Source organism: Oncorhynchus nerka, linkage group LG22 (assembly GCF_034236695.1).
Source record: "Oncorhynchus nerka isolate Pitt River linkage group LG22, Oner_Uvic_2.0, whole genome shotgun sequence".
NCBI lineage: Eukaryota > Metazoa > Chordata > Actinopteri > Salmoniformes > Salmonidae > Oncorhynchus > Oncorhynchus nerka.
The window spans coordinates 102,637,038-102,662,765 of record NC_088417.1 but is presented as its reverse complement, the minus strand read 5'-3'; the positions used below and the strand labels follow the sequence as shown (position 1 = coordinate 102,662,765).

Here is a 25,728-nt window from a genome sequence, read left to right as displayed (position 1 = left end):
AAGTTCCCCACTCCAAAAGGACCCTTGACCTTGTTATGGATTTCATAGACATGGTAGAGCGAAAAGAAAGAAAGAGATCCTGCCTGGTGATAATTGACAAGTTCACCAGGTGGGTGGAAGCATTTCCTACCACCAACTGCGATGCGCGAAACAGGTTGAAAAATTGCTAGTCAGGGAAATCATACCCAGGTTCAGGGAGTGACTGAGGTTTTATCTGCAGACAATGGGGACCCATCTCACAGGAGATGTGGTTGCCCAAGTAGCCAAAATGATGGGTGTTGACTAGAAGTTTGTGTCCGTCTATCAACCGTGGAGTGACGGCATAACAGAGAGGGCTAATTAAACGATCAAAGGGGGGCTTGAAAAAGCCTGCCATTACACAAAAATGAGCTGGGTGGAATGCTGCCCCTTTGTCCTCATATGCAGCAGCCTTAACAAAGGTATTGGGTGTACACCTTATGAGATGTTAACAAGACGACCCATGAACACACTAGGTGTTGTTGGAGTATTTCTGTAACAATTAGCTACGACAGTGTTCGACCTATGACTGACCGACAGATTGAGCACATGAAGGAACTAACCTCTGTTGTAAATTTTCTCCCCACACTCACACTAGGAAAGCAGCAGAATCAATGCCAGGTGAGGATCCAGATGCTCTGGCCATCTGCGTAGGAGACTGAGTGAAAAAGACAAGTCCATAAAAGAAAATGGAACCAGCCAAGATGAACGGGACCCTTCCAGGTGACCATGGCAACACCGATTGCATTCCGGGTGGCGAAGAGGTCCGGCTGGCATCATCTCTCCCACAACTCCCAGAGTGGAAGCCATGGATGAGCGACTAGAGAGCAGGGCCCTGAGGACATCTGAAGGAGGAAGAAGGTATGAGCCAAAGGACAGAAGCAGTGGGCCCAGACCAAAGGACAGAAGCAGAAGGTTCAGACCAAAAGGCTGGAAAGAAAGATGAAACAGAAGGCTCTAGCTAACGAGCAGAAGGAGGAGACATCATTTCACACTCAGGGTCTATAACTAGGAAACAGAGACTAGTGTGGTGATTTGTTTTCCCCATAATCCTTTCCATGGGTCTCCTTGTTGGCGCAGCCACAGGGACCCCCTGGGGGATCTGAGGTAAACAACAAATGGATACAAATGGTGAGAAAAATTGGAAATCAGACTAAGAAATCAGACTACTAGGAACCCTGATTTGAGTATTTAGGAAGTCTACATCAACAACTGAGCTGTTCGGGAGTCAGGTTGAGCCCATGGGAAGGACAGAGTTCGAATGTGGGTTTTTATCCTTTATGCAGAGAGGCAATGAGAAACAAGCTGACTAGGCGAATGGAGACCACAGGACTCTTCTTTGGGGAAAGAACTGAGAGGTTAGCCGGGGATCATGGGACACATGTATGTTGGGGTGGTCACAAGAAGGGAGCAAATTTACCTAATGTGGTAGAAGGAAGCAGGCAGATCTCTCTATGACCTAGAATTCACCTCAGGAGAGGTGAGTCAGTCTTCACGGTAAGAACTACCCACTCTGTAAGGTATCCCAGCAGGCACCTGTGATTAGAATTGTTAGGAAATGGAAGCTTGATCATCATTCCCATACTGACTGTGGAAAAGTGGAAAATTACTGCTGAGCACTTAGAAAACACTGGAACTATTGTTTTATTCCTGCACTTCTGTAAAAATGTATATGCATGGCCTTGGTATCATGAGTAGAAGGTGTTGATGTAGGCAGTTACATCACTAGGGGTTGACTGCAAACATATAAAAGTAACTTGGACTTTTCCTATTTTGCAGAACTCGGGAGAGACATCGGTTGTATGTTTGATATTAAAAATGTTATGATTTATACGTGCACATTTTGAGTGTTCCTTATTTGTTAAGTAAATAACGGAGACCAGAAAAGTGGAACCAACACTAACATAATTGCAAAAGTGTTTTCTAATGATCATTTAGCGCCTTTTAAAATGATGAACTTGGATTGGCTAACACAACGTGCCATTGGAACACAGGAGTGATGGTTGCTGATAATGGGCCTCTGTACTCCTATGTAGATATTCCATTGGAACACAGGTGTGATGGTTGTAGATAATGGGTCTCTGTACGCCTATGTAGATATTCCAAATAGAAATCAGCCGTTTCCAGCTACAACAGTCATTTACAACATTATCAATGTCTACACTGTATTTCTGATCAATGTGTTGTTATTTTAATGGACACAAAATGACATTTCTAAGTGACCCCGAGCCTTTGAACGGTAGTGTATATATTTTTCTAATAATTGTTCTATTTCAAATCCTCCTCCATCTCAGTATGGCATCCAAAGATGTGAGCCAAGTCATTAGCATTTCAGTCTCAGGCTAGTGACATTTCTTATTGCCCCCAAACTTTTGAACGTTAGTGTATATCACTGACTTCCATGTGCACGCACGCACGCACGCACGCACGCACGCACGCACGCACGCACGCACGCACGCACGCACGCACGCACGCACGCACGCACGCACGCACGCACGCACGCACGCACGCACGCACGCACGCACGCACGCACGCACGCACGCACGCACACACACACACACACACACACACACACACACACACACACACACACACACACACACACACACACACACACACACACACACACACACACACACACACACACACACACACACACACACACACATACACACATACATACATAGCCTACTCCTACCAACAGATTATTCTGCATAACATCCTATTCTCTCCCAACAACAGAAATAAGACAAACATATAGAAGAATACATTTATATTATATAAGAATGATCTGGCCATGTAAATTCAGCCTACATAGATATTACACATTACATGGGAGAGAACACAGACCCAGAACACAGGATGCCATTTGGCCCTAAACAGAGAGTACACAGACCCAGAACACAGGATGCTATTTGGCCCTAAACAGAGAGAACACAGACCCAGAACACAGGATGCTATTTGGCCCTAAACAGAGAGTACACAGACCCAGAACACAGGATGCTATTTGGCCCTAAACAGAGAGTACACAGACCCAGAACACAGGATGCCATTTGGCCCTAAACAGAGAGTACACAGACCCAGAACACAGGATGCCATTTGGCCCTAAACAGAGAGTACACAGACCCAGAACACAGGATGCTATTTGGCCCTAAACAGAGAGTACACAGACCCAGAACACAGGATGCCATTTGGCCCTAAACAGAGAGTACACAGTGGCAGAATACCTAACCACTGTGACTGACACACACTTAAGGAAAGCTTTGACTATGTACAGACTCAGTGAGCATAGCCTTGCTATCGAGAGAGTCCACCGTAGGCAGACCTGGCTCTCAAGACAAGACAGGCTATGTACCACAGTACAGCTCAGCGTTCAACACCATAGTACACTCAAAGCTCATCACTAAGCCAAGGACTCTGGGACTAAACACCTCCCTCTGCAACTGGATCCTGGACTTCCTGACGGACCGCCCCCAGGTGGTGAGGGTAGGTAACAACACATCCGCCAAGTTGATCCTCAATACGTGGGGGCCCCTCAGGGGTGCGTGCTCAGTCCCCTCCTGTACTCCCATGACTGCACGGCCAGGCACGACTTCAACACCATCATCAAGTTTGCCGATAACAGTGGTAGGCCTGATCACCGACAACGATGAGACAGCTTATAGGGACGAGGTCAGAGACCTGGCCGTGTGTTGCTAGGACAACAACCTCTCCCTCAACATGACCACTTAGGAAAATTGCAATTGGCTCAGAACATGGCAGCCCGGCTGACCCTTAGATGTACACAGAGAGCTACTATTAATTTTTTCTTTATTTTACTAGGCAAGTCAGTTAAGAACAAATTCTTATTTTCAATGACGGCCTAGGAACAGTGGGTTAACTGCCTGTTCAGGGGCAGAACGACAGATTTGTACCTTGTCAGCTCGGGGGTTTGAACTTGCAACCTTCCGGTTACTAGTCCAACGCTCTAACCACTAGGCTACCCTGTGCATGTCAATCTCTCCTGGCTGAAAGTGGAGGAGAGATTGACTTCATCACTACTTTTATTTATGAGAGGTATTGACATGTTGAATGCACCGAGCTGTCTGTCTAAACTACTGGCACACAGCTCAGACACCCATACCCCACAACACATGCCACAAGAGGTCTCTTCACTGTCCCCAAGTCCAGAACAGACTATGGGAGGCACACAGTACTACATAGATCCATGACTACATGGAACTCTATTCCACATCAAGTAACTGATGCAGCAGTAGGATCTGAATTTAAAAAACTGATTAGAAACACCTTATGGAACAGCGGGGACTGTGAAGCAACACAAAGATGGACACAGACAGATGCATACAAAGGTACAACGCTGTGTACTACTCCCCTCACAGAACAGCGCAAACGGGTTCTAACCAGAATAGAAAGAGAGGAGAGGAGTGGGAGGCCCCGGTGCACAACTGAGCAAGAGGACAAGTACATTAGAGTGTCTAGTCTGAGACACAGACAGATCAATTAAAAGGGTTTTCTAATGATCAATTAGCCTTTTTAAAATGATAAACTTGGATTAGCTAACACAACGTGCCATTGGAACACAGTTGTGATGGTGGCTGATAATGGGCCTCTGTACGGCTATGTGGATATTCCGTTAAAAATCAGCCGTTTCCGGCTACAATAGTCATTTACAACATTAGTTTAGTTTTTTAGTTTAGTTTATTAATTCGACCATTTAAAAAAACAAGCACACTTAAAACTTGAAAAAGCCATACAGCACATGAATAAAATTATAGAGAATAACACACAATACAATCTGGGACTTATTTCCACTGTTAAATCATGGAGGATAACACACTATACAGTCTGGGACTTATTTCCATGGTTAAATCATAGAGGGTAACACACTATACAGTCTGGGACTTATTTCCACTGTTAAATCATAGAGGGTAACACACTATACAGTCTGGGACTTATTTCCATTGTTAAATCATAGAGGGTAACACACTATACAGTCTGGGACTTATTTCCATTGTTAAATCATGGAGGGTAACACACTATACAGTCTGGGACTTATTTCCACTGTTAAATCATAGAGGGTAACACACTATACAGTCTGGGACTTATTTCCACTGTTAAATCATGGAGGGTAACACACTATACAGTCTGGGACTTATTTCCATTATGGTTGAGACAAAGATGGCTGGACAAGATGGAACACAGTATGGAAGTGAAATAATAAAACAAAAACAGAGAAGAAGAACATCTATCTCATTAAAAACAGAGAAGAAGAACATCTATCTCCTCTAAAACAGAGAAGAAGAACATCTATCTCCTCTAAAACAGAGAAGAAGAACATCTATCTCCTCTAAAACAGAGAAGAAGAACATCTATCTCCTCTAAAACAGAGAAGAAGAACATCTATCTCCTCTAAAACAGAGAAGAAGAACATCTATCTCCTCTAAAACAGAGAAGAAGAACATCTATCTCCTCTAAAACAGAGAAGAAGAACATCTATCTCCTCTAAAACAGAGAAGAAGAACATCTATCTCCTCTAAAACAGAGAAGAAGAACATCTATCTCCTCTAAAACAGAGAAGAAGAACATCTATCTCATCGTTCCAGTTACATCATAGGGGTTATTCATAAGGGCACAGAGGACATCAAACATATTTTGACTTTATTTTTAAAGCAGAGGCAACTATAGGCAGAGGCAACTATAGGCAGAGGCAACTATAGGCAGAGGCAACTATAGGCAGAGGCAACTATAGGCAACTATAGGCAGAGGCATAGGCAGAGGCAACTATAGGCAGAGGCAACTATAGGCAGAGGCAACTATAGGCAGAGGCAACTCAACTCATTCCATTCTGAGGCTCCTGTATACAAGAAAGTCCTTATCCAGCAGCTTGGACTTTCGAGCCAAAAACGTAGTCCTGGCATTAACCTTCCCTAGCTCCTCATTGGCCAAGCTTCCATCAAGGATACATCCCAAGTAGCTAACAGAGGTTTTAGTAGTCAGCACCTCACCCCTCTAACTCCACTCTGCTTTCAGACGACCTTTTAACAACGTCTACACCGTGTTTCTGATCCATTTCATGTTATTTTAATGGACAAAAAACAAGGACGTTTCTAAGTGACCTTAAACTTTTGAACGGTAGTTTATATAGAGGAAGACACAAAGCAATTAGTGGGCCCAGGTGTGTACTAATTGGCTGTACACTGAGTCCCCTGAGGAGGGTGCTGTCGTGTCGTCGTCCTCCGGATGGTCACTGAACTCTCCCAATATGATGGTAATAATAATGATTTATTAAACTTCTATAGCACTTTTCATAACAGAAGGGAATCTCAAAGCGCTTCTAAACAATGTTTTAGCTACTGGTAATGTTAGCAGAGTCCGGTTCAGTCTCCAACGTAGCAGATAGAAAGGCCACGAATAGAGCCTTCCTTATTCAACATGTCAGAGAAGTAGGTTTGTTCTACATAGCATATTTCTATCTGAACGTTCCAACACATTGCGTCTTGCTGAACGTTCCCCAAGTTGTTAGCTAGCTACATGACTGAACAAGGTGTAACTTAAACAAATCTTTAACGGTCCGTCCTGCAACGAGCCTAGTTTTAGAACGGCCCTCGATGTCCTTTATGAATGTCAAATGCTGTTGTAGGCCTAGAAGAAATAAACCAAAAAGTAGTGCTGGTATTATGGATCATATTGGAAGTTAGCCTGAAGTTAGCCTGAAACTAGTCTGAAGTTAGCCTGAAGCTAGCCTGAAGCTAGCCTGAAGTTAGCCTGAAGCTAGCCTGAAGTTAGCCTGAAGCTAGCCTGAAGCTAGCCTGAAGTTAGCCTGAAGCTAGCCTGAAGTTAGCCTGAAGTTAGTCTGAAGTTAGCCTGAAGTTAGCCTGAAGCTAGTCTGAAGCTAGCCTGAAATTAGCCTGAAGCTAGCCTGAAGCTAGCCCGAAGTTAGCCTGAGAATCAAGCCGTTGTCTCTGACGCTACAGGCCTGTATTTGACATGAAGTGGGAGGGGTTAAGCGAGATTACAAATTCAAAGACCGCCCACTTTTCTATACTCAAAGGGGAGAAAAACAGTTAGACTGTTGTTTTAACTATTAAAATGCTGCTATTTGTTTTTTAATTTCGTAAGGCAACTTGTGTTTCTTAACCAGGCAAAGGCTGATGGTAACTGGTTAGCTAAGGCGAAGCAAGAGAGTCGCCTGCTCAATGCGTATAATTGGAGCAACCTGTCTGCCCACACTCATCGCTTTCTCCCCCGGCAGCTCACCAACTAGGGTGAGGTGTCTTTCCTTTCATATGGATTCAACGGTCTCCTAGATATCTCTTTAGGAAGTGCTGCTTTGTGAGTCTCCGACCAAGACACGTTATTCCAGGTTCTGAGTGGATCAGCAGGAGGGTAATTCCTTGAGAGGTGTGTAGATAGGAGGATGTGGTGTAATACAAAAAAACTCTGTACCATCCAATATCTACATGTCTAGTCAGAATCCAAGTGGGTCAAATTGTTACATTTTCTAGGCCGTTTTTTTTCTCCAGTTTTTTCCTTCCCACTGCTGATTGCATCTGTGCTGCTAATATTCATTGTGCTTATCACTGAAAAGCTCTTAAATCTCTCTCTCTCAAAACAACTCTTGTCCAGCCCATTTAGTAGTTTGATTTTTAGTCACAGAGGACATTTTTGTCTCTTCTTGTTTTAGTCAACTGAAATTAAAAATAATTTTTGGTTTAGTTATAGATTTAGAGACTTTTATCTCCCTCACCAACTTCAAACATCAGCTATCCGAGCAGCTAACCGATCGCTGCAGCTGTACATAGTCTATTGGTAAATAGCCCACCCATTTTCACCTACCTCATCCCCATACTGTTTTTATACTGTTTTTTTATTTATTTATTTACTTTTCTGCTCTTTTGCACACCAATATCTCTACCTGTACATGACCATCTGATCATTTATCACCCCAGTGTTAATCTGCAAAATTTTAATTATTCGCCTACCTCCTCATGCCTTTTGCACACATTGTATATAGACTGCCCATTTTTTTTCTACTGTGTTATTGACTTGTTAATTGTTTACTCCATGTGTAACTCTGTGTTGTCTGTTCACACTGCTATGCTTTATCTTGGCCAGGTCGCAATTGCAAATGAGAACTTGTTCTCAACTAGCCTACCTGGTTAAATAAAGGTGTTCTCAACTAGCCTACCTGGTTAAATAAAGGTGTTCTCAACTAGCCTACCTGGTTAAATAAAGGTGTTCTCAACTAGCCTACCTGGTTAAATAAAGGTGTTCTCAACTAGCCTACCTGGTTAAATAAAGGTGTTCTCAACTAGCCTACCTGGTTAAATAAAGGTGTTCTCAACTGGCCTACCTGGTTAAATAAAGGTGTTCTCAACTAGCCTACCTGGTTAAATAAAGGTGTTCTCAACTAGCCTACCTGGTTAAATAAAGGTGTTCTCAACTAGCCTACCTGGTTAAATAAAGGTGTTCTCAACTAGCCTACCTGGTTCGGAAAGGTGTTCTCAACTAGCCTACCTGGTTAAATAAAGGTGTTCTCAACTAGCCTACCTGGTTAAATAAAGGTGTTCTCAACTGGCCTACCTGGTTAAATAAAGGTGTTCTCAACTAGCCTACCTGGTTAAATAAAGGTGTTCTCAACTAGCCTACCTGGTTAAATAAAGGTGTTCTCAACTGGCCTACCTGGTTAAATAAAGGTGTTCTCAACTAGCCTACCTGGTTAAATAAAGGTGTTCTCAACTAGCCTACCTGGTTAAATAAAGGTGTTCTCAACTAGCCTACCTGGTTAAATAAAGGTGTTCTCAACTGGCCTACCTGGTTAAATAAAGGTGTTCTCAACTAGCCTACCTGGTTAAATAAAGGTGTTCTCAACTAGCCTACCTGGTTAAATAAAGGTGTTCTCAACTAGCCTACCTGGTTAAATAAAGGTGTTCTCAACTAGCCTACCTGGTTAAATAAAGGTGTTCTCAACTGGCCTACCTGGTTAAATAAAGGTGTTCTCAACTAGCCTACCTGGTTAAATAAAGGTGTTCTCAACTAGCCTACCTGGTTAAATAAAGGTGAAATAAAAAATAAAATAAAAATAAATAAAACATTTGTCTGGGTCTATTTAGTCAGTTGTAGTCTCATCACTGAAAGGTGTTTGATGAATATTTTAGTCACTATTTGTGTTAAGGAAATGAACACTGCTACTTCACGAGTCAAACGTCCACATTAGTGAATTGCAATCTTTTTGGGTTCAATCATATATTTATACACCTATTTTGTAGGAACATTAGTTAGGCCCCCCCCCTGATATAAACTATTGTGTCCTGTCTGGGTTGGCCCCCCCTGATATAAACTATTGTGTCATTGTGTCCGGTCTGGGTTGGCGCCCCCTGATATAAACTATTGTGTCATTGTGTCCTGTCTGGGTTGGCTCCCCCCTGATATAAACTATTGTGTCATTGTGTCCTGTCTGGGTTGCCCCCCTGATATAAACTATTGTGTCATTGTGTCCTGTCTGGGTTGCCCCCCTGATATAAACTATTGTGTCATTGTGTCCTGTCTGGGTTGGCCCCCCTGATATAAACTATTGTGTCATTGTGTCCTGTCTGGGTTGCCCCCCTGATATAAACTATTGTGTCATTGTGTCCTGTCTGGGTTGGCCCCCTGATATAAACTATTGTGTCATTGTGCCCTGTCTGGGTTGAGCCCCCCTGATATAAACTATTGTGTCATTGTGTCCTGTCTGGGTTGCCCCCCTGATATAAACTATTGTGTCATTGTGTCCGGTCTGGGTTGGCGCCCCCTGATATAAACTATTGTGTCATTGTGTCCTGTCTGGGTTGGCCCCCTGATATAAACTATTGTGTCATTGTGTCCTGTCTGGGTTGGCGCCCCCCTGATATAAACTATTGTGTCATTGTGTCCTGTCTGGGTTGAGCCCCCCTGATATAAACTATTGTGTCATTGTGTCCTGTCTGGGTTGGCCCCCCTGATATAAACTATTGTGTCATTGTGTCCTGTCTGGGTTGGCGCCCCCCTGATATAAACTATTGTGTCATTGTGTCCTGTCTGGGTTGAGCCCCCCTGATATAAACTATTGTGTCATTGTGTCCTGTCTGGGTTGTCATTGTGCCCCCCTGATATAAACTATTGTGTCATTGTGTCCTGTCTGGGTTGGCCCCCCTGATATAAACTATTGTGTCATTGTGTCCTGTCTGGGTTGGCGCCCCCCTGATATAAACTATTGTGTCATTGTGTCCTGTCTGGGTTGAGCCCCCCTGATATAAACTATTGTGTCATTGTGTCCTGTCTGGGTTGAGCCCCCCCTGATATAAACTATTGTGTCATTGTGTCCTGTCTGGGTTGGCGCCCCCCCTGATATAAACTATTGTGTCATTGTGTCCTGTCTGGGTTGGCGCCCCCCTGATATAAACTATTGTGTCATTGTGTCCTGTCTGGGTTGGCCCCCCTGATATAAGCTATTGTGTCATTGTGTCCTGTCTGGGTTGGCGCCCCCCCCTGATATAAACTATTGTGTCATTGTGTCCTGTCTGGGTTGGCCCCCCCCTGATATAAGCTATTGTGTCATTGTGTCCTGTCTGGGTTGGCGCCCCCCCCCCTTGCCGTGGAGGAGATCTTTGTGGGCTATAATCCGCCTTGTCTCAGGATGGTAAGTTGGTGGTTGAAGATATCCCTCTAGTGGTGTGAGGGGCTGTGCTTTGGCAAAGTGGGTGGGGTTATATCCTTCCTGTTTGGCCCTGTCCGGGGGTGTCCTCGGGTGGGGCCACAGTGTCTCCTGACCCCTCCTGTCTCAGCCTCCAGTATTTATGCTGCAGTAGTTTATGTGTCGGGGGGCTAGGGTCAGTTTGTTATATCTGGAGTATTTCTCCTGTCTTATCCGGTGTCCTGTGTGAATTTAAGTATCCTCTCTCTAATTCTCTCTTTTCTCTTTCTTTCTCTCTCTCGGAGGACCTGAGCCGTAGGACCATGCCTCAGGACTACCTGGCATGATGACTCCTTGCTGTCCCCAGTCCACCTGGCCGTGCTGCTACTCCAGTTTCAACTGTTCTGCCTGCGGCTATGGAACCCTGACCTGTTCACCGGACATGCTACCTGTCCCAGACCTATTATTGGACCATGCTGGTCATTTATGCATCTTATACATCTTATATACATCTTGGCCATGTTCTGTTATAATCTCCACCCGGCACAGCCCGAAGAGGACTGGCCACCCCTCATAGCCTGGTTCCTCTCTAGGTTTCTTCCTAGGTTTTGGCCTTTCTAGGGAGTGTTTCCTAGCCAAGGTGCTTCAACACCTGCATTGTTTGCTGTTTGGGGTTTTAGGCTGGGTTTCTGTACAGCACTTTGATATATCAGCTGGTGTGTGTGTGTGTGTGTGTGTGTGTGTGTGTGTGTGTGTGTGTGTATGTGTCTATGTGTGTATGTGTGTATTTGAATAGGTATAATAAATCAATAGTCACAAAATGACAGATTTTCTTTTTAATGAGAAAATAATTATATAGCTGTATAACTGTGAGCCTTACAAGTAGCCTACTATATAAACCAATAGAAGCAGAATATAAACATAGAACTGGTTAACATATTAACAGAGCTTTACATATGAAGATGATTTCTTTATTACACCAGTGATTCTGTCACTAGGCCTACTCCATGGAGGAGCCCACAGGCAGCCTTCTATCCACAGGGCTCTCCACTCTGGATGGAGCCCACAGGCAGCCTTCTATCCACAGGGCTCTCCACTCTGGATGGAGCCCACAGGCAGCCTTCTATCCACAGGGCTCTCCACTCTGGATGGAGCCCACAGGCAGCCTTCTATCCACAGGGCTCTCCACTCTGGATGGAGCCCACAGGGCTCTCCACTCTGGAAGGAGCCCACAGGGCTCTCCACTCTGGATGGAGCCCACAGGCAGCCTTCTATCCACAGGTCTCTCCACTCTGGATGGAGCCCACAGGCAGCCTTCTATCCACAGGGCTCTCCACTCTGGATCGAGCCCACAGGCAGCCTTCTATCCACAGGGCTCTCCACTCTGGATGGAGCCCACAGGCAGCCTTCTATCCACAGGTCTCTCCACTCTGGATGGAGCCCACAGGCAGCCTTCTATCCACAGGGCTCTCCACTCTGGATGGCAAAGCCTTTCTTGTTACAATGATAAATAAAGTCATAAAAAAACACCATGAATTCAGAAATAATCAACAAAAGCGTGTCAACACATAAAATCATATTTCTTTACTATTACCGTATAGTGTGTTTACATTATTACCGTATAGTGTGTTTACATTATTACCGTATAGTGTGTTTACATTATTACCGTATAGTGTGTTTACACCTATTGTGCTGCTACTTCCTCATTTGTTTTCTGACCCTGAAATGGTTTTAATATTCACACATGGCAAACTGCATTATCCCACCAAATATACAGTACGATTACTCATTTAGTTATTCAACAAACGTCTACTTTCTTTTCAAGTTCTGAGACCAAATTCAACTTGATGAATGTCTTCCTTTAAAATACAGGATTTGTGCTGTTTTGGTATTCTAAGAGACATCTGTAAATACATGTCAATAGCACACAGTTTCCATCTGCATTATATGTTTTGACTAATGCTAATCAAATAGCAGACAGTTGTGTAAAGCTGGGAGAACACGGCCTGTTGTTACCCTAACATGTTACCCTAACCCTCTTGTTACATTACCTTCGTGTTACCCTAACATTACCCCTTTGCTACATTACCCTTTGCTACAGTATCCTCTTGTTACGCAAACATTACCCTGTTGTTACATTAACCCCTCGTTACCCTAACATTACCCCTTTGCTACATTACCCCTTTGCTACAATATCCTCTTGTTCTGTCAACACTACCCTCTTGTTACATTACCTCCGTGTTACCCTAACATTGCCCCTTTGCTACATTACCCCTTTGCTACAATATCCTCTTGTTCTGTCAACACTACCCTCTTGTTACATTACCTCCGTGTTACCCTAACATTGCCCCTTTGCTACATTACCCCTTTGCTACAATATCCTCTTGTTCTGTCAACACTACCCTCTTGTTACATTAACATTAACCTCTTGTTACCCTAACATTACCCCTTTGCTACAATACCCTATTCTTAAATTACCATCTTGTTACCGAAACATTACCCTTTTGTTACATTACCGTCTTGTTACATTGACATCTTCTAACCCTGCCATTATCCTCCTGTTACCTCAACATTGCCCTCTTGTTACCATGACAGTACCTTTTTGTTACATTAGCATCTTGTTACATTACCACCTTGTTACCCTGACATTACCCTATTCTTACATTACCCTCTTGTTGCCCTAACACTTCCCTTTGTTACATTATCCTTTTATTACACAACAGTACCCTTTTGTTACCCTAACATTGCCATATTGTTACCATACCATTGCCCTTTTGATACATTACCCTCTTGTTACATTACCCCCGTGTTACCCTACCATTGCCCTCTTGATACATTACCCTCTTGTTACATTACCCTAGTGTTACCCTAACATTTCCCTCTTGATACATTACCCTCTTGTTACATTACCCTAGTGTTACACTTACATTGTCCTCTTGATACATTACCCTCTTGTTACTGTTACACTCTTGTTACACTATTATGAACCTCGTTGTTACACTGACATTACCCTTTTGTTACATTACCCTATCGTTACACAAACATGACCCCTTTGTCACATCTCCCTTTTGTTTCATTACCCTCTTGTTACAACAACATTAACTTAGCATATTTACTAGTTGCAAATTCAGTATCCTGAAGAACACACACACACACACACACACACACACACACACACACACACACACACACACACACACACACACACACACACACGCCCAACTAATAATACATAACATGGTTAGATGACCATCTCTCTCTCCCTCTCTTCGCTGTGGTGAGCATCTCTCTCCCTCTCTCCTCTGGGATGAGCATCTCTCTCTCCCTCTCTCCTCTGGGATGAGCATCTCTCTCTCCCTCTCTTCGCTGTGGTCAGCATCTCTCTCTCCCTCTCTTCGCTGTGGTCAGCATCTCTCTCTCCCTCTCTTCGCTGTGGTGAGCATCTCTCTCTCCCTCTCTTCGCTGTGGTGAGCATCTCTCTCTCCCTCTCTTCGCTGTGGTCAGCATCTCTCTCTCCCTCTCTCCTCTGTGGTCAGCATCTCTCTCTCCCTCTCTCCTCTGTGGTCAGCATCTCTCTCTCCCTCTCTCCTCTGTGGTCAGCATCTCTCTCCTCTGGGATGAGCATCTCTCTCTCCCTCTCTTCGCTGTGGTGAGCATCTCTCTCTCCCTCTCTTCGCTGTGGTGAGCATCTCTCTCTCCCTCTCTCCTCTGTGGTCAGCATCTCTCTCTCCCTCTCTCCTCTGTGGTCAGCATCTCTCTCCTCTGGGATGAGCATCTCTCTCTCCCTCTCTTCGCTGGGGTCAGCATCTCTCTCTCCCTCTCTTCACTGTGGTGAGCATCTCTCTCTCCCTCTCTCCTCTGTGGTCAGCATCTCTCTCTCCCTCTCTTCGCTGTGATGAGCATCTCTCTCTCCCTCTCTTCGCTGTGGTGAGCATCTCTCTCTCCCTCTCTTCGCTGTGGTGAGCATCTCTCTCTCCCTCTCTCCTCTGTGGTCAGCATCTCTCTCTCCCTCTCTTCGCTGTGATGAGCATCTCTCTCTCCCTCTCTTCGCTGTGGTGAGCATCTCTCTCTCCCTCTCTCCTCTGTGGTCAGCATCTCTCTCTCCCTCTCTCCTCTGTGGTGAGCATCTCTCTCTCCCTCTCTCCTCTGTGGTCAGCATCTCTCTCTCCCTCTCCTCTGTGGTCAGCATCTCTCTCTCCCTCTCTCCTCTGTGGTCAGCATCTCTCTCTCCCTCTCTTCGCTGTGGTGAGCATCTCTCTCTCCCTCTCTCCTCTGTGGTCAGCATCTCTCTCTCCCTCTCTTCGCTGTGATGAGCATCTCTCTCTCCCTCTCTTCGCTGTGATGAGCATCTCTCTCTCCCTCTCTTCGCTGTGATGAGCATCTCTCTCCCTCTCTTCGCTGTGATGAGCATCTCTCTCTCCCTCTCTTCGCTGTGATGAGCATCTCTCTCTCCCTCTCTCTGTATTGAAACACAGGCCTCTGGAAAACAATTTTCCTTTAGTGTATTTTCCACAGCACAAATAAAAAGACTCTCAAAAATAGTAAAAATTGTCTCCCTGCACACATCCAGACGATAAAACAAATTCCTCCTTTTGGGAGTTAACTCTTTTCAGATACAAAAACCTCTTTGTGTTTCTGTTCATAATTTCAAACTACCAACACTGTCTTTAAGTAATACCTGCCCTCTGCCTATCATCAGCCAATCACTGATCAGCATTATTATGTTCAACTTCCCGGGTCCCCTTCTCATCCTCTCTCAAGATATACAGTCTGAATGTCAACAAATCAACACTGTTGCCCAGGTAACACTGTTTCCCAGGTAACACTGTTGTCCCACACACACAGGTTGCATCCAGAATGGGACCCTATTGCTTAAAAAGTGCACTACTTTTCACTGTGCAGGGAATAGGGTGCCATTTGGGACACGACCATAGTATAATCAGAGAAACACACCTCTCTGTGTCATCAGTCTAAAGCAGAAACATCTCTCTCTGTGTCATCATTCTAAAGCAGAAACACCTCTCTCTGTGTCATCAGTCTAAAGCAGAAACATCTCTCTCTGTGTCATAAGTCTAAAGCAGAAACACACCTCTCTGTGTCATCAGTCTAAAGCAGAAACACACCTCTCTGTGTCATCAGTCTAAAGCAGAAACATCTCTCTCTGTGTCATAAGTCTAAAGCAGAAACACACCTCTCTGTGTCATCAGTCTAAAGCAGAAACACACCTCTCTGTGTCATCAGTCTAAAGCAGAAACACCTCTCTGTGTCATCAGTCTAAAGCAGAAACACCTCTGTGTCATCAGTCTAAAGCAGAAACACCTCTCTCTGTGTCATCAGTCTAAAGCAGAAACACCTCTCTCTGTGTCATCAGTCTAAAGCAGAAACACACCTCTCGGTGTCATCAGTCTAAAGCAGAAACACACCTCTCTGTGTCATCAGTCTAAAGCAGAAACACCTCTCTCTGTGTCATCAGTCTAAAGCAGAAACACCTCTCTGTGTCATCAGTCTAAAGCAGAAACACCTCTCTCTGTGTCATCAGTCTAAAGCAGAAACACCTCTCTGTGTCATCAGTCTAAAGCAGAAACACACCTCTCTGTGTCATCAGTCTAAAGCAGAAACACCTCTGTGTCATCAGTCTAAAGCAGAAACACCTCTCTCTGTGTCATCAGTCTAAAGCAGAAACACCTCTGTGTCATCAGTCTAAAGCAGAAACACACCTCTGTGTCATCAGTCTAAAGCAGAAACACACCTCTGTGTCATCAGTCTAAAGCAGAAACACACCTCTCTGTGTCATCAGTCTAAAGCAGAAACTAAATCAAAACTTCTTGAACTCATATAAAAGGACACAATTGTCCATTAAATACCTGGGCGCGAACCCAGAGTCTCTGGTGGCACAGCTGGCGCTGTACCCAGGAGGCCCCCATGAAATACTAATTGATATATTATATGCATCATATAAAAAGAAAAAAAAACTATAAGAAACCATAAACAAGGTTCTTGAGGGTGGCTTGAAGCTCAAATGGCACCCTATTCCCCTATATAGTGCACTACTTTTAACCAGAGGATATGACCATGTTCAGGCGTAATGCACTATACAGGGAATAGGGTGCCATTTGAGTCGCTGTCTGTGGTGTTTTTTTCAGGGGAACGAATAGACTCGGAGCATACCCAGAATGTTCTTTTGAGGTCAGAGGGCACGGCCCACAACCTACTTCCCTGGACAGTTCTCGGGTTCTGGTTTGTCTGTTAGTAGAGTCCTCGTTCAGGAAAACAGGCTCCTTTTGTCGTAGTAGTAAAAAGGTGTTGTTGTTGTTGTTGTTGTTGTTCTCAGCTGGTCCATTGTTTTGCCATCTCTGGTTTAAGTGTCAAATGAATCGTTAACTGCTCTTGTTGTTGTTGTTGTTTAGTCCTTTGAGAGAAGGACTGTCTTGTTCTGACTGACATCACTACAAAGGAGCTGGCCATACAGCTGGCCGTACAGCTGGCCATACAGCTGGCCATCAGCTGGACATACAGCTGGACGTACAGCTGGCCATACAGCTGGACATACAGCTGGACATACAGCTGGACATACAGCTGGACATCAGCTGGACGTACAGCTGGACGTACAGCTGGACATACAGCTGGACATACAGCTGGACATACAGCTGGCCATGCAGCTGGACATACAGCTGGCCATACAGCTGGACATACAGCTGGACATACAGCTGGACGTACAGCTGGACGTACAGCTGGACGTACAGCTGGACATACAGCTGGCCATACAGCTGGACATACAGCTGGACATACAGCTGGCCATGCAGCTGGACATCAGCTGGACATACAGCTGGCCGTACAGCTGGACATACAGCTGGACATACAGCTGGACATACAGCTGGACGTACAGCTGGACGTACAGCTGGACATACAGCTGGACGTACAGCTGGACATACAGCTGGACATACAGCTGGACGTACAGCTGGACATCAGCTGGACATACAGCTGGCCATACAGTGCCTTCGGGAAGTATTCAGACCCCTTGACTTTTTCCACATTTTGTCACGTTACAGCCTTATAATTTTTTATTTATTATATCAATAAAAATCTTCAGCAATCTACACGCAATACCCCATAATGACATCACAATACCCCATAATGACATCACAATACCCCATAATGACATCACAATACCCCATAATGACATCACAATACCCCATAATGACAAAGCAAAAACAGGTTTTTAGAAATGTTTACTCATGTATTCAAAATAAATAAACAGAAATATTATTTTACACACAGTTGAAGTCGGAAGTTAACATACACTTAGGTTGGAGTCATTAAAACTTGTTTTTCAACCACTCCACAAATTTCTTGTTAACACACTATAGTTTTGGCAAGTCGGTTAGGACATCTACTTTGTGCATGACACAAGTCATTTTTCCAACAATTGTTTACAGACAGATTATTTCACTTATAATTCACTGTATCACAATTCCAGTGGGTCAGAAGTTTACATACACTAAGTTGACTGTTCCTTTAAACAGTTTGGAAAATTCCAGAAAATGGTGTCATGGCTTTAGAAGCTTCTGATAGGCTGATTGACATCATTTGAGACAATCGGAGGTTTACCTGTGGATGTATTTCAAGGCCTACCTTCAAACTCAGTGCCTCTTTGCTTGATATCATGGGAAAATCAAAAGAAATCAGCCAAGACCTCAGAAAGAAAATTTTAGACCTCCACAATTCTTGTTCATCCTTGGGAGCAATTTCCAAACGCCTGAAGGTACCATGTTCATCTGTACAAACAATAGTACTCAAGTATAAACACCATGGGACCACGCAGCTGTCTTACCGCTCAGGATGGAGACGCGTTCTGTCTCCTAGAAATGATCGTACTTTGGTGTGAAAAGTGCAAATCAATCCCAGAACAACAGCAAAGGACCTTGTGAAGATGCTGGAGGAAACAGGGACAAAAGTATCTATATCCACAGTAAAACGAGTCCTATATCAACATAACCTGAAAGGAGAAGTGGCCATCACAAAGGCCTGACCTCAATTCTATAGAAAATTTGTGCACAGAACTGAAAAAGAATGTGCGAGCAAGGAGGCCTACAAACCTGACTCAGTTACACCAGCTCTGTCAGGAGGAATGGGCCAAAATTCACCCAACTTATTGTGGGAAGCTTGTGGAAGGCTAACCGAAAAGCTTGACCCAAGTTAAACAATTTACAGGCAATGCTACCAAATACTAATTGAGTGTATGTAAACTTCTCACCCACTGGGAATGTGATGAAATAAATAAAAGCTGAAATAAATCCTTCTCTCTACTATTATTCTGACATTTCACATTCTTAAAATAAAGTGGTGATCCTAACTGACCTAAGACAGGGAATTTATACTAGGATTAAATGTCAGGAATTGTGAAAAGCTGAGTTTAAATGTAATTGGATAAGGTGTATGTAAACGTCCGACTTCAACTGTACATGTTGAAGCAAAACAGAAATATCTTATTTACATAAGTAGACCCTTTGCTATGAGACTTGAAATTGAGCTCAGCGACATCCTGTTTCCATTGATCATCCTTGAGATGTTTCTACAACTTGGAGTCCATCTGTGGTAAATTCAATAGATTGGACATGATTTGGAAAGGCACACACCTGTCTATATAAGGTCCCACAGTTGACAGTGCATGTCAGAGCAAAAACCAAGCCATGAGGTCGAAGGAATTGTCCGTAGAGCTCCGAGACAGGATTGTGTCGAGGCACAGATCTGGGGAAGGGTACCAAAACATTTCTGCAGCATTGAAGGTCCCCAAGAACACAGTGGCCACCATCATTCTTCAATGGAAGAAGTTTGGAACCACCAAGACTCTTCCTCGAGCTGGCCGCCCGGCCAAACTGAGCAATCGGGGGAGAAGGGCCTTGGTCAGGGAGGTGACCATGAACCTGATGGTCACTCTGACAGAGTTCCAGAGTTCCTCTGTAGAGATGGGAGAACCTTCCAGAAGGACCACCATCTCTGCAGCACTCCACCAATCAGGCTTTTATGGTAGAGTGGCCAGACGGAAGCCACTCCTCAGTAAAAGGCACATGACAGCCCGCTTGGAGTTTGCCAAAATGCACCTTAAGACTCTCATACCATGAGAAACACGATTCTCTGGTCTGATGAAACCAAGATCGAATTCTTTGGCCTGAAAGACAAGCGTCGTGTCTGGAGGAAACCTGGCACCATCCCTACGGTGAAGCATGGTGGTGACAGCATCATGCTGTGGGGATGTTTTTCAGCGGCAGGGACAGGGAAACTAGTCAGGATCGAGGGAAAGATGAACAGAACAAAGTACAGAGAGATCCTTGTTGAAAACCTGCTCCAGAGCGCTCAGGACCTCAGACTGGGGCGAAGGTTCACCTTCCAACAGAACAAGGACCCTAAGCACACAGCCAAGACACCACAGCTTCGGGACAAGTCTCTGAATGTCCTTTAGTGGCCCAGCCAGATCCGGGACTTAAACCTGAACGAACATCTCAGGAGAGAAATTGCTGTGCAGCAATGCTCCCAATCCAACCGGACAGAGCTTGAGAGGATCTGCAGAGAAGAATGGGAGAAACTCCCCAAATACAGGTGTGCCAAGCTTGTAGCATCATACCCAAGAAGACTCAAGGCTGTAATCGCTGCCAAAGATGCTTCAACAAAGTACTGAGTAAAGGGTCTGAATACTTATGTAAATGTATTATTTCAAATAGCAAAAATTTCAAAACCTGTTTTTGCTTTGTTGTTATGGGATATTGTGTGTAGATTGAGGGAACATTTAAAAAAAACATCTATTTTAGAATACTGAATGCACCGTAAAGATCTGCCAATTGGTAATGAAAAATATGCCCCCCTTTTAAGATATAATAACTTGATTTAAAAAGCATTATATTTTCATGCAAACTATAATTTTGACTGCAATAGACTGTGGTGTTTTGAAATGTGTGGTCCTTGACCCAATCTAACTGTAGGACAAGGGGACTTCTCCCAAAAAAAGTGTAACAACTCTCACCAATCTCTCCCTCTGCTACCAAGGTCAAGAGTCAAAACAGAAGAACATTTCTTTCCCGATACAGATTTTTCCATCACATCCACATCAATCTTATATCATTATGTCACAAGTAAAGACCTCGTACATCAGAGAAGAGCTGAACAAGATGCCGATATAGGTGCAACAGAAACGATCAGTGGGTTACAATTATTATTATTATTATTATTTTTTAAATATCTGACATTCAAATACTTAATAATACAGACTGTTTTGAAACCAGTTGGATGATGATATTGTCCTGTACAGTCCAAAAAACACAAACTCACAGACATGTATATCGTCTCACATCCATATAATTTGAATTATGCCATCACGGGTGGCCATTTTGACTGTCTCCATAATAGTTCTATTTCTACACCACTTACGTTGCATTACAATGCAATGCATCCCAAATGGTACCCTATTCCCTATATAGTGCACTACTTTACACCAGGGCCCATGTAGGGAATAGGGTGCCATTTGGGACATATTTTTGTTTGAAATGACAACGATAATTGTTAATAGGCACATCTGTGACTACAAGCATGTTCATGTTCAACTCATTCATCTCCTTGATTGATTGCCATTCACTCATCAACTCCCTGATAATCACATCCATCTATAAACACCCGAACTCTTCCTTTATTGACCAAACTGATCAAATAAGTGATGATTAATCATTGAGAAATGACCTGCAGATAGCTTTTCCTTCCTTCCTTTTCCTTCCTTCCTTCCTTCCTTCCTTGCTTCCTTCCTTGCTTCCTTCCTTGCTTCCTCCCTCCCTCCCTCCCTCCCTCCCTCCCTCCTCCCTCCCTCCCTCCCTCCCTCCCTCCCTTCCTTCCTCCCTCCCTCCCTCCCTTCCTCCCTTCCTTCCTTCCTCCCTCCCTCCCTCCCTCCCTCCCCTCCCTCCCTCCCTTCCTTCCTTCCTTCCTTCCTTCCTCCCTCCCTCCCTCCCTTCCTTCCTTCCTTCCTTCCTTCCTTCCTTCCTTCCTCCCTCCCTTCCTTCCTTCCTTCCGAGTGACCAATGCTTTCAATCTAAACACGCTATTCAGTTTAAATGAGCTCATTCAGTTAAATGAGCTCATTCAGTTAAATGAACTCATATCTGCTGTTTAGATAACTCATATACTGTATCTGTGTGTTTCAAGTTCCATCATCAAATGTTAGAAATGGAAGAAGAGAGGACTTCTTTTATTACTTTATAAATACGGAACTCATTTAAAGCAGATCTAGAGCGATAATATATATTTAAACACCTGTCTTACTGAGGAATACTGGTAATATAGAAGATTACATATAGTCACGAGGTTGACGATGACCACCATTTCCCTATATAGTGCACTACTTTAAACAGGGCCCACATTGAACGGTAGGAAAAAGGTGCCATTTGGGACGAAGTCTGGTTCCCAGGGGTTCCACAGAGTCTGACATCCTTCCTCACACCACTGAGATAATAGAATAACATCACTTGACAAGCTTACACACTCCGGGGGGGGGTGAAGGGTTCCAAAAGGGTTCATTGGCTGTCTCCTGTGGAAGAACCCTTGGAACAACTCTTTTGGGTTCCATGTAGAACTATTTTGGGTTCCATGTAGAACCCTTTTGGGTTCCATGTAGAACTCTTTTGGGTTCCATGTAGAACCCTTTTGGGTTCCATGTAGAACTCTTTTGGGTTCCATGTAGAACTCTTTTGGGTTCCATGTAGAACCCTTTTGGGTTCCATGTAGAACTCTTTTGGGTTCCATGTAGAACTCTTTTGGGTTCCATGTAGAACCCTTTTGGGTTCCATGTAGAACCCTTTTGGGTTCCATGTAGAGCCCTCTGTGAAAAGGGTTCTACATGGAACTAAAAAAGGTTCTACCTGAAACCAAAAGGGTTCTTCAAAGGGTTCTTCCCACAAGGACAGCTGAAGTACCATTTTAGGTTCTACATAGCATCTTTTTTTTTCTGAGAGTGTATGTCTCTGTGTTGAACCAATACTCAACCAGCCGTATCCCATGGGTCTCTGTGTTCCAGTGTGGGGCTCGATGTTACTTCCTGGCTGGTCCATCCAGTAGGTCACGTGACAGGTCATGTGATCAAAATACTTAGTAAAATAAATACTTGTGGTTGTCTTGCTGTCTCCTCCTCTCTCCATCCCTTCATCTCTCTATCCCTCTATCCATCTATCCCTACATTCCTGATAGTCACAGAACACAAGGGAGGACTATCTACTCCTCCTCCTCCTCCTCCTCTTCTTCCTCCTCTTCTTCTTCCTCTTCTTCCTCTCCATCCTCATTAGCGTAAAGCCCCGCCTCCCACCTCAGCGCCATGTTGCTTTTCCTGCGTGTGACGCGGGTGGCCTCCAGCACCTGGTAACCCAGAAAACAGAACAACAAGTTAGTCAACAGGTAGAACAAACACGACCTTCAGTTCTACTAACACTGTAGAGAACCTTCAGGTCTACTAACACTGTAGAGAACCTTCAGGTCTACTAACACTATAGAGAACTTTCTGGTCTACTAACACTACAGAGAACCTTCTGGTCTACTAACACTATAGAGAACCTTCTGGTCTACTAACACTATAGAGAACCTTCTGGTCTACTAACACTATAGAGAACCTTCTGGTCTACTAACACTATAGAGAACCTTCTGGTCTACTAACGCCATAGAGAACCTTCAGGTCTACTAACACTATAGAGAACCTTCTGGTCTACTAACACTATAGAGAACCTTCTGGTCTACTAACACTATAGAGAACCTTCAGGTCTACTAACACTATAGAGAACCTTCAGTTCTACTAACGCCATAGAGAACCTTCAGGTCTACTAACGCCATAGAGAACCTTCTGGTCTACTAACGCCATAGAGAACCTTCAGGTCTACTAACGGCATAGAGAACCTTCAGTTCTACTAACATCACTAATGCCATCACTAATACCATCACTAATGCCATCACTAATACCATCACTAATGCCATCACCAATACCATCACTAATGCCATCACTAATACCATCACTAATGCCATCACCAATACCATCACTAATGCCATCACTAATACCATCACCAATACCATCACCAATGCCATCACCGATACCATCACCAATGCCATCACCAATACCATCACCAATGCCATCACCAATTCCATCACCAATACCATCACCAATGCCATCACCAATGCCATCACTAATGCCATCACCAATGCCATCAGTAATGTCCTGATTCATCATAATGTAGTAATGTCCTGATTCATCATAATGTAGTCATGTCCTGATGCATCTCTAGGCCTCACCAGTCATATAAATTGAATCCCTAGAATGGTCCTCCCATTTCAAGTCAATATAGACATTTTAGTTATTCTATATTTCTATGGTTGAGGTCATGCGAAGCCCAATGGACAACAGGACAAGCAACATGCAAGGCCACCAACACAACATGGCCCCCTAATTCCCTATTTAGTGCATTGACCAGAGCCCTGTGACATGGACACATAACAGGAGAGCAAGCCTGTAAGCAGAAAGCAGGGCATTGGACAGGTAGATACCTCTGTAGTATCCTTCCTAGAGCGCATCAAACAGGTGTACTGACAGACAGACAGACAGACAGACAGACAGACAGACAGACAGACAGACGGACAGACGGACAGAGAGGAGAGGAGATGGAGAGGAGACAGACGGACAGAGAGGAGAGGAGATAGACGGAGAGGAGATGGAGATGGAGAGGAGATAGACGGAGAGGAGAGGAGATGGAGAGGAGAAAGACGGAGAGGAGACAGAAGGACAGAGAGGAGAGGAGATGGAGAGGAGACAGACGGAGATGGAGAGGAGAGACGGACAGAGAGGAGAGGAGATGGAGAGGAGAAAGACGGAGAGGAGACAGACGGACAGAGAGGAGAGGAGATGGAGAGGAGACAGACAGAGGAGACAGACAGAGGAGACAGACAGAGGAGACAGACAGAGGAGACAGACAGAGAATAAACATTAGAGGGACAACATGAAGTAAAGAATAACAACAGTGATAATGCCCTGTCTGTCCCAAATGGCACCCTATTCCCTACGTAGTGCACTACTTTTGATCAGGGCCCATAGGACTCAGGGGGAAAGTAGTGCACTATGTAGGTAATAGGGTGTCACTTGGAACTTTAGTCAGCATCTCCTTTTCACGGGGATATAAAACTGATTCTACACCGCTTAGAAGCATCTATTGTGTAATGACAATTACAGTAAGTTGCTACCACAAATCCACTAGCAGCTGTCCATATTCAAGAGGCTCACAGTACAATTTAGAGTTTTTGTAAAAATGAATTCTATTGTATTATCATATTAAGTCAATATGTAATTATATCGATGGAGAAATACATTATATTAATATGATTATAATGCTGATTACACTGTAAATAGTCCCTTTTTCTTTTAGTGTCAATTCACTTCCTTTTCCACAGGAAAGCCCCTGCGATGATCTGGAGTGTCACAACACAGAGATCATGTGACAGGAAGAGAAACTGACCTTCGCTGCCAGTGACTCAGTGAGGAGCGGATGTCTGCTTACCCCCCAAAAATATATATATATATTTTTTACATTTGAGTCATTTAGCAGACCTTCATACCTTTTCCCCTGTACAGGTCCCCTGTGAGAATCGAACCCACAACCCTGTCGTTGAGCGCCAAGCTCTACCTTAATACCAACTGAGCCAGGCAGGATGTATATGAATCCTAGATAGCTGATGCTATGTATTGGCCAATGAGAAGGTTTGAAGCCATCGGTCAGCCATATTGCCACTCCCCAGTAGGAACAGTCCTTCATAGGAACGAATGGAAGTCTGCAATATTTCAATTAAATGTTTTGAGGACAAAATTACATGTATTTCAGTATTTTTGTTGATGTAGTGAAGATATTAGTAATCTCTAAAAATGATACTTTAAGGAACATTTATATAAAAATATATATATATATATATATATTTAATTAACATGTTTAACTGATATAATCATTGTAATGTATGCAGTAAGCTGTCTGTATTAGAATAAACATAACGTAGACATT

At 43.9% G+C, this 25,728-nt stretch overlaps 1 long non-coding RNA gene and 1 pseudogene across 1 annotated transcript in view; one reads left to right on the top strand and one right to left on the bottom strand.

The window, feature by feature from the left end:
• The window catches only part of LOC135563850 (uncharacterized), a 36,649-nt gene extending 34,792 nt beyond the window's left edge, over positions 1-1,857 (top strand). Inside the window, exon 2 of the long non-coding RNA XR_010460608.1 lies at positions 617-1,857. This is a non-coding gene — a long non-coding RNA (uncharacterized LOC135563850). The remainder of the gene's footprint in view (positions 1-616) is intronic.
• Positions 1,858-21,880: 20,023 nt separating this feature from the next.
• Positions 21,881-25,728, bottom strand: part of LOC115125445 (PALM2-AKAP2 fusion protein-like) — a 139,407-nt pseudogene continuing 135,559 nt past the window's right edge.